Source organism: Vanessa atalanta, chromosome 27 (genome assembly GCF_905147765.1).
Source record: "Vanessa atalanta chromosome 27, ilVanAtal1.2, whole genome shotgun sequence".
NCBI lineage: Eukaryota > Metazoa > Arthropoda > Insecta > Lepidoptera > Nymphalidae > Vanessa > Vanessa atalanta.
Window position 1 is genome coordinate 2,761,345 of NC_061897.1, and position 10,994 is coordinate 2,772,338.

Consider the following 10,994-nt stretch of genomic DNA (forward strand, 5'->3'; position numbering starts at 1 on the left):
CTTTTGTATTCCACCACAAGGCATTTCTCATTCAAAGTAAAAGTTCGATTCAAAACACTGATTTTTTTTTTATGTCGAAGGTAAATATTTTAATAATATTCATAATCAACCCAATCTTAAATGTATTTATAGATCGCGTAATTATATGTTTATAGATAAATGCAATATAAAAATTCATAAAAAAAAAATATTTTATTTATATTTCTGTATTATACAACTTTTTCGATATGTTATTCATCTCCCGTATGGTCTAGTGGCTAGGATACCTGGCTTTCACCCAGGAGGCTCGGGTTCGATTCCCGGTACGGGAAACCAAATTTTTTTACTTTTTTTTTAATTGTAAGTTTTTACATTTATTATTAAACATTTTATGTAATTAAAACTCAGTTAATTACGATACTTTGATGGTACTTAGCTAGTTTATTTATATCTATAGGAAAAAAAATTGTTTTTTTTTTTTTTTTCGTATAATATTACTAGAGTCATTTACTCTAAAATTTTTTTGTTTTTGCCAAGGTTTTGTATGTCTATAGAGTTCGGGGTAGGACTCTTTAAAAGGTTCGTTGCAGATAATAAAATTTTAAAAAATGTCGCGAGGATTAGTCTCTATTAAAGTTCAGCTAGTAAGAAATATACATCAATGTTATTATACATAATTATAACAACAAAAATTTTAAGCACTTGATTTATTTATAATATGTGTATATAAAATAGAGACAGAAACACATACAAATAGATCAGTACCTACTTACTTACCTTTAATTCCGCAGCCTTCGAAGAGATCCAATGTTATAAATAAAAAAAACTGGTAATAGAGAAAAATTTACTCACTACATCATTTGAAATGTACGAGATACTTCTTTTTGTCAGAAAAAAAATGGCTCAGCTAATATCACTCAAGAATAATGTATCAGTGAAAACAGCTTTTGAATTTGTTCATTGGTTCCCGAGATTACTTCCAACGTACAAACGAATAAAGTTTGTTTTTAATTGATTTAGTTTTGAACATTGTCGATTCATAAATTGAAATAATTTGTTAAAAATACAATAATAAAAAAGCCTATTGTTCAATACAGAATTATATATGTACCTACATGATAGAAAGCATGGGGCTAATACTTGTTGACTTCCAGGCAGGATATATTATATACTATATGTAATTGTATTTGGCTAAAATAATTTTGTATTTTAAATGTAGAATCTACATTCCGAACCGGTACCACCGGTTCACTTAATATAGCTTGTAAAACGATTCAAAAGTGCTTGTAAAAGCTTACTTAAATAATTAGTATACTTTGATTTTTTGATTTATAATATTAAGGCTGGACGGTACCAGGGCTGTACGGCTGGTACCTACTCAGACGGGCTTGCACAAAGTCCACCACCAAGTAAAAGTATATCCATACTTAAATTATATTTAAAGATACTTGATATACATCATTGATGATTTATTTACACTATGTTAGTAATAAGACGAAAATGAAATCCGTTAACCAATGAAATTGTTTGCGAAACTATTTTAACCAATCAACGCGCGTTTACACTTCATTATTTGCTAGTCGAAATACCGGCATTACGGACAAGGCTTTAGCGCTATAGACGAGTTTAAAAAAAAACAAACTCGATGGCCGTATAATTATACGCTGCATTGATGAATAAAAAACTTGTATTAGTGGTTTATTGGGCGATTAAGATTTTTAAATAATGGCACTAACACACTTGGGTAGCATATATTTGCTTGTTTTAATTTATATATATATTTTATTTTAATCAAAGATTTAGATGATTAAATATATAGATCCGATAGTTCGTGGTCACCGTCCATAAAAAGGTACCCTGTTAATTTAAGACCTCCTTGTTATAAAACGTTTTTTTGTGACGTGACGTGTAATTACGTAGGTTTTACGTTAGTTTTATGTGCCTGTATGTCTTTATTACATACATACATATATAATTGTATTTAACTAACATGACTGTATATTTGGATGTTGAAAAAGAGTAACTACAGAAATCTTGCCAGTTCTTCTCGGTAGAATCTACATTCCGAACCGATGGTAGCTTTACTTAATATAGTTTGTTAAATGACGATTTAAAAGTGCTTGTAAAAGCCTACTCGAATAAAGTATATTTAGATTTTTTTATTACCTGATTCGAGTTTCACTTATTCATTGGTCTGTAGTAACTTTAGTAGTCTTCGTGGGGATCTAGATTCTCTAGTCTGTATGGTTCTTCCGCGTCATCGTCATGAATAACCGTTTTTAGGTTATAGACTAACACCTCCTTGATTTTTTACCAAGTTCTCCAGCGTGTCTTTCTCATCACGGGTGTTTTTCAAATATATCGTACGACGCCATATTGCAGCCTCATAACATAACAATAGAATTTTACCCCTAAATGTTGCTTAGGATGCTTAATTAAACAATGATCTGTTTTCTTAACGCCAAATCAATTATGACGGTAATTGAGAAAGCCGTTTTTAATGTACTTTACCGATTTCCCGAGAAATATTAGCACGGCCGGTGTATGAGGTGTCTACGGTGCTGTCGTCTGCATAGCAGTGAATGTTACTGATTTGCAACAAGTCATTGATATGCAGAAGAAACAGAGTGGGTGATAGAACGCAGCCTTGTGGAATGCGCCGTCGACAACGATATTGATGCCAAAAAAAAAGAAATAAGGTGAGGTCAGGTAAAAGTAAACTATAGTCACAAGGGACATAACATCTCAGTACCAAGGTATCCACTAACCTTTCACATAAAAATAGTAGATTAAAACTCTGCTAAATAACTTTTATAAGGCCGTAAGTTTATTACCATTAATTCCGTTACTGAATAGTACTCGTAGTTTTAAAACCAAGAGCTCGTATATAAAAGTCATAAATTCAATAGCTATTTATATTTAGAACTAAAAAATAACTTTTTTATTTTTATTAAATAAAAAAAAACATTTCCTTTTATAAAATTCAAGTGGCCACGTGTAGGAGCATATTTATAGTAACTAATTGACACGCACACTTGTGTGGCGCAGTGTTAAGCTTTGTAGGTCAATAAATATACTGTTTCTAGGTTAAGTTGCAATTATAGGGTCGAATTGGTTTTTTTTTCTACATTTTGCCTTTGTTTTATTTTAGGGTAAAGAATGAACGGCCCTTTAATGTCATCATTGCTGGGCAAAGACCTCATCTTTTGGTTTGAAAGTAACACCAGTATACTTTTCCAATGGTGGATACACGTGGATTCTATTCCACCACGTGCAGGTTTCCTCACGATGTTTTAAGTATAGATTAAATCCGTTGTGTTTTTCTATGATTTAAAGTCAGAATTGATTCATTAAGATCTGCGTCTTGTAAACACTCCAGCAGGGTTAACGTTTTTTTGTCGTTTTATTTTGTAACTAGTTGATGCCCGAGGTTTCGTTCGCGTTTTAACGGTTGATTGTCATGTGTTAGGCAAAAGTAGTAGCCTATGTCCTTCCTTGGAGTTCAAGTTTGCTTCATACCAAATTTCGTCAAATTCGGTTCATTGCTTCGGTAGTGAAAGAGCGACAGACAGACAGAGTTGCTTTCACATTTATAATATTAAGCATAGATTTAAATAACAATTTAAATATAAAATGCATCACAATCAGCTTGATCCATCTATCAATTAGTCATTTCAGCGTAAACGGGATTTGAAAAGGCATTCGTTTTAATATGTTTATGTTGAAATATTATATATATATATATATATATAACATAAATGTAAGAAGTAAAGTACCATGGCTAGGTATGAACCTTTGAATGTCACCATGTTGCTCCATTGAGTAAGAATTCAGCGGTGCTCGCCCCTAGTTGAATCCTCAATGATTAAGGTATTCAATGAACGTGTCTAATAATAGTATAGGTTTGGAAGGGGGGAAGCTGTTAGGTAGCCTATTAGATCAGGATATAATTTATCTCTATTCCAATGCGTGAAAGATTAACAAAAATCCACCGCCCCCCCCCCCCATCTTCACAACCTATACAGTAATTGTTAAAAAAGTAACGGAACCCATTATTATATTTTCCTACTATGATCAGCATATATACATGCATGTGTATCTTTTGGAACTACTTTCATTTTATAAATTTTTCTCTCACAATATTTTCTTAGAATAAGAATTGTGAATATTTCCACTTCAAAACTGAGTGGTACCTGAATTAAGCACGACCTTCAGATGAGAACTCGTCTGGGAGCAGCCATCTTGATTCAAAATAAAACTATTTTATTATTAACATTATATAAAAAAATTGATTTTGTAAGGTTGCCTCGTGTTGAAATATCACTTCCATTAGAGGTTGAAGTTTGATAATGTCCCACTATTGGGCGAAATCCTTGCTTAAACACAATGTACAGTACTTTGTCTATTTAGAAATATTCTCTTACGTTTCTAGGGCTGATGTACATTGATCCTTATTACAAAAACTACAAAAATGCAAATTTAAATTTAGAATGAATTTATTTATTCAGTAAATTTGCCTGAATTAGATTTAACTTTCGAACGTTCGATCGTTCCCCAATAATACAAAAAATGCAAATTTAAATTTAGAACGCATTCTCGTCTATCTGCTGCGACTGTAACTCCCCGCGTTGTTTTTTTCTGACCTCAAATCGAACACAGCCGTGACACTGACCCCGAAATCCCCTGAGAAACTTTGACATCGTGATTTGTAACCATTCCATCTTCAAAGTTGAATAGTGTCAAGTGTGTTGATCATTATTGATTTGGTTCCGTACATAAAAATAACGATTTTCGTGTATAATATTTTGTATAGTAAAAACGTTTTTTAGCATTATAGATATTTTTTTTATATTATTGTAAATTTTAGAAAAAATATATAATATTAATTAGGATGTTTCGAACATTTTTAAACTTACTATTATTTCAAATTATTTTTAACTGTTAACACTAAAGGCCATTAATAGCTAGAATAAAAAAACACACACATTTTTTTAAAACACACATTAAATAAAAATACATACAATTTCGTAAGTAAAGACGGCAACATTTGTAATTATTACTTATTTTTATAAAATTAAACGGTTTTTCTTTCTATACAAAGGAACCCAAAACCTCTCGATAGACGCATACAGTCACGGGCCAATGGCTTAAAAGAATTTGAGTGTTCACGAAGATGGTACAAAATTACATTTTTTTTTTTATTATTATCAATAAAACTATTGAAATGTCCAGAACGGTTCGTGGACGACCAATTATATGGTCATTTTCAATTCTCCAATTTAACTGCGAAGTTATGGAGGGTAATGATTTTACGCAGTTTACTTATAGCTTAAATGATTGAGTTAGTAACGTAGAATCTTTAAAGATTTCAAAGCAAGGCATTGAGAGCCATGCTAGATATACCCAAATACTTGTGCTGAAGAAGAGCGCTATTCGCGCAATCTATAACCTAGGAGCCAAGGAATCATTACGGTATAAATTTAAAGAAATTAAGATATTGATTGTTGCTTCTCAATATATATCCTGTAATGATTTGTATGTACGGAAAAATATTAATATTTTTATGAGGAAATGTGATTCTCATAACATTGGTACAAGGAACAAACACAATCTTGTTACTCCCGTTACTCGACTGCATAGAGTCAGTAACTCTTTTATGGGGCAATGTATACGCTTCTACAACAGGATCCCAGAAAGCGTTCAAAATGCTTCTGTTGCCAAATTAAAAAAAAAATGTTAAGGAACGCTTGTGTGCGAAAGGTTACTATACAATTAGTGAGTTTATGTTTGATAGCACACCTTGGGAATGAAACGATCGCCTCCTGGCTGTTTCTATTCATATACAATTATGTATGTAATTAATTTGACAAAAAAAAACCCGCTGAGTTTCTTTAGCCGGTTCTTCTCAGGTCAGGGTGTTCCTTTTTCCGAACCGGTGGTAGTGTTTAATTTGACCATCAATAAGTAAGTGTCATGCTTCTATGTTGAATAAAGGAATTTGAGTTTGAGTTTGTGAGTAACGAAGATATACATGAGGACCTAAAGATCAACATCCTCGAACAAGAGATCACTGGATGAGAATATCAACTCACGCCAATGAACTGCCATCCAAATTAAAGGGCACAGGAAGGACGCATTCCAGATTTAAACGGCATAGTGTCTTTAAGAACAAGAAAGCGTTTATTTAGGACAAAAACACATGCCAAACATTGAAAAAAAAATAAAAAAGAAAATTAAACATTAACTGATGACTATAAGAAAACAGCAACAAAAGAACTAAAAAAAAACACAATCTTATCTTATGTTGATGTCTGAAACCGTGATGTGTCCCGAAAAGGTGTACTATTCAGATTTTGAAGGTAGGAAGAAGGCTTGGAGCATATTCCCCCATGCTGCTCCGATGCGGTTTGTGGCAAATATGGCTTTACATTGAGACATGCTGGTTTCCTCACCGCCGAGCACAAAATGAATTATAAGCACAAATTAAGCACATGGAAATTCAGTGGTTCTTGCCTGGGTTTAAGCCCGCAATCATCGGTTAAGATGCATGCCATCTAACCTCTAGTCCATCTCGGATCTTAGTTTAAAACATTTATTAAAAACATATAATTATTCCGCAAGATACTCATTACTATATTTGAAGATTTCGAGCGAATTCCACCGACCTGCGTTCGAGCAACGTGGCGAAATTAACTCCGTACTTTGAGTAAGGTTACTTTTACTCAGAGGGAGCTTTACCTTAGCTTAGTGGGAACTCGCCGCCTACCGCCAAATAACAGTACTCTGTATTGTTGTGTTCCGGTTAGAAGGGTGAGTGAGCCAGTGTAATCACAGGTACAAGGGACATAACATCTTAGCTCCCAAGGTTGGTGGCGCATAGGTGAAGTAAGGAATGCTTAATATTTCTTACAGCGCCTTTGTCTATGGGCGGTGGTGACCACTTACCATCAGGTGGCGCCTATGCTCGTCCGCCAACAAATGCAATAAAAAAAAAAACTTTCTTTTTACTAAGGCCATTTTATTACAAAAATAAATTCTAATGTGCATTAAAATTACTTAAGTTTAGTGGATTGCAATTTCTACTACAAGCGTTAATAAAACACTACCACGCTCAATACGAGAGTAAAACTGTTACAACGCTATTTTGGATATTTAAATATAATAAAACTCAATTTTTATTGCATCTGCCGTTAAAATCAACATTACAATCCCGATAATTAACTGTACCTATACTCAGACTTTTTCTGCTAACTGTACCGTCGATTCAAGTAAAAGATCATAAACGCTTCGGTTATATGAATACGCGATGATTGCGAGTTCAAACCCGGGCAAGCGCCATCGAATTTACAGGCTACTCCAAGATCCAAGTGTTTCGACTGCAAATGGAAATTGGAAATTTACTTGGCGGTAGGACTTTGTGTGATTTTGTGTGACATCGTGAGGAAACCCGCATGCGTCTAATTTCAACGAAATTCTGTCACATGTGAGCAGCGTGGTAGAATATGCTTCAAACCTTCTCCTCAAAGAGAGAGGAGGCCTTAGCCCAGCAGTGGGAAATTTACAGGCTGTTAATGTAGGACTTTGTGAAGCGTTGTGTGCGCCTGCTTAGGCACTAGTCACTCATTACGTGGTATACGTAATACTTCATATAGGTCGTTTGTGAGCCAGTGAGCCAGTGTACAGACTCAAGGGATGTAACCTCTCAGTGCCCAACACTGGCGAATTGGAAATGGAATAGTTAATATTTATTACAGTCTCAATATCTATGGACGGGGGTGACCACTTACCAACAGGTAACCTACCTAATTAAAAAATAAAGTCTATAGGAAAATAATCATAATGTCTAAATAATTAAAAAAATATTTGTATTTAAATCTGTTTATAAATAAATTAATTTAACACATGTCTTGTCGGGTTAAAAGATAAGGGATGTTTTATCAGATTTCGCTGTTCTAAGGGATTGGAATAGGGTTGTCACTTAAAATTAAAACATTACATTTTTTATCATGACAATTATATCGATCGATTTATTTAAATATTTGTTATTCTAAAATTGGTAACGACCAAAAATTTTATATATAATATATGTTTGAGTCACTAATTATAGCTTACCATAAATCTTTTCATTTAAATCTTTATAAATATTTGAATTTCGAACATAATGAAGTTATAATCAACGACTCCTACGCAATTTTAATTTTGGAACGTTATAAAGTTATTATTTATTTAAATTCAACCGCCCACGAATTTATTCACATTATCTTCGGTTCTAGATATAGTCACGGTTAACCTTCTTTTTCTAGTAAGGTTATAAAACCGCAGCTTCCAAATTCAAATTTCAGATCAGAGTTCATACAAATATTACTTAAAACTTAATCAGTTAATATGTAAACTCATCGCTGTAAGCATCTCCTTTAAGTCTTTATTTAACGTTGTTTTTAAAGGTGCCCTTAGTTGCCTTCCATATTTGCGCCTTGATTAGATCCCGTTTTTGCCATCATGAATGTACCTCTAATCATCTTATATTGATAAAAAATTGGTAAGGTCCTGATCATTGAAGGTATCTCTGGGTCTCAAAATATGTTTACAAATGTCACTCTTCGCTTGAAATATTCGTTTCATTCGTTTTTTGGCAGTCCTAGCCACCTGGTGCCTGGAGCGATCGTTTCTATCTCAGGGCCGGTGATCGCTGTGATTATCCTTAAATTAAAATGAAATTATTAATTACACAGATATATTTAGTACACATTTATTACGTATAAATAGTAGTTTGTTTTATGAAAGTCACACAATTGTTATACTACGTTATTATCTTAAATTTGAAAAAAAAAACCAAGTTGTATTTTTTTTATTTATATTTTATGTTAAGCTATTTTTAGGGGTGTGTCGTCAGATGTCAAGCTTCCTAACAAATTTCATCAAATTCGGTTCAGTAGTTTGACCTTCAAAGACAGACAGACAGACGGAGTTACTTTCCCATTTATTATATTATTATAGATTTAAGACGATATCATTTATTTTGCTATGTTTTGATAAATTATTAAATATTTTTGTCAACCCTATATCAACAAAGTATAAATGTCAGCAAATCGATGGGGGCTTGTTCCGATCAAATTTAACGGATTGAACGAATCAAAGTTATCTTAAGACATATAAAAACTATCCTTAAATTTATAGTCATAAGGATCAAATTTATCTAACTATCGAAAGTAGAAATTTGTAGGGTGATTTTGATAGGGTCGTCTTTTAACTTAATTTGTACATGGCGTTTTTGATTGTGTAATAATTTCTGAGAGCAGTTTTGATGGGGTCATTCTGTTGGAAATTACGTTATTTTTACATAGTATAAAACAGAATCGCTTACCGCCGTCTGTCGCTTAAATCTTTTTAACTACGCAACGGATTTTATGTTTTGTCAATAAACGAAGTGATTTAAGAGATATACATGTGTATTATTGTAGAAAGAAGACGAAAATTGGAACTATATTAGCCGGAAGAAATACTTTTTTATACGTCCTGTCTTCAATCTAAAACACACACACGCACACACACATACACACTCATATATATATATATAGCAGGGAGCCGGCTACATTGTTTGGTTCGAGGTCACCATATTCGTATGACGTCAATTCGTTGTATTATTTAAAATCAAAATCAAAACGTACTTCATTTATCAAACTATATTAAGTGAAAATACCACCGGTTCGGTATGTAGATTCAACCGAGAAGAACCGACAAGAAACTCAGTAGTTACTATTTTTCAACATTTAAAAATACAGTCATGTTAGTTAAATACAATTACATATGTATTTAATATATCCTGCCTGGAAGTCAACAAGAATTTCGTCGATAGCTGATTTATCGTATATTGATTTAACACTATTTCATAGGCCGCGACACCATCCGTCATATCCCTCTTGACGGGTCACATTTTTTGTTTTTTTTTTTTAACATGACAAACAGCGATTGACGTCACTAGCGCCATCCGGAATCAAATCTCAGAACTAACTGATTACAATTTAATTATTCACTACTACTTATTAAATTATCTGACGCAAAGATATATATATGACGACCTCCGTGGTCAAGTAGTATGTACATCGGTTTTCATGGGTACGCTTCCCGGCCGAGTCGATGTAGAAAAATTTCATCACATTTTTATGTTGTCTTGGGTCTGGCTATTTGTGGTGCCGTCGTTACTTCTGATTTTCCATAACACAAGTGCTTTAGCTACTTACATTGGGATCAGAGTAATGTATGTGATGTTGTCCAATATTTATTTATTTATATATTTATTGTACCCGCGAAGCCGGGTCGGTTAGTTTGTTATTACATAAGTTGAAGTTACGAACCTTGAGAGTTATAATGGAATAATATCTTAAGTTAATTTCAATGGCAGAACTAGTAAAGTCGAATATACATTGACCTTGAATTGCCTTGACATCATTGGTCGAGATCTAAACTAATCTACGGAAGTCGTTATTGTTTATTTTTTATTATTTAAGAAGACGTGTAGTTATCATAATAAATAAATTATTAAAAAAAAAAAACAGTTTTTTTTTTTTTAATATTGGTTTCTTGCTAAGTGTTTACCAAACCCAAGGACATAGGTCCTATAAGACATATTAATTCATCAATCATTCGCCAATGCCACCAACCTTGTTAGCTGAAACACTATGTCCCTTGTGTTGTTAACGGGCTCTCTCACCCTTCAAACCAGAACGCAACTAGTACTAAGTAACATTGCTTGCAGCTGAAGAAATATGTGATGAATGTTAAAAACCAAGGTGGAATCCAAGATCCTGACCAATAATATACTGAAAGAACACAATCAGAAGCTGACGTAAACATCTTGGTAATCCAGTTCAAACCGGTTACGATGACAGATAATTTTACTTTGGCAAATACGTAATACATCTCTATTAACATCAGAACTCGCGATCTTTCCAAATAATATTTAAAAAAAAAGAAATAGTCTATACCGTTAAGCGCTTAACCGATTACGATTGTAC

At 33.1% G+C, this 10,994-nt stretch overlaps 1 non-coding gene across 1 annotated transcript; it reads left to right on the forward strand.

Annotated features, from left to right (window-relative positions):
• Positions 1–239: 239 nt before the first annotated feature.
• Positions 240–311, forward strand: Trnae-uuc. The gene has a single exon. It is a non-coding gene; the product is annotated as a tRNA-Glu (tRNA).
• Positions 312–10,994: the final 10,683 nt, after the last annotated feature.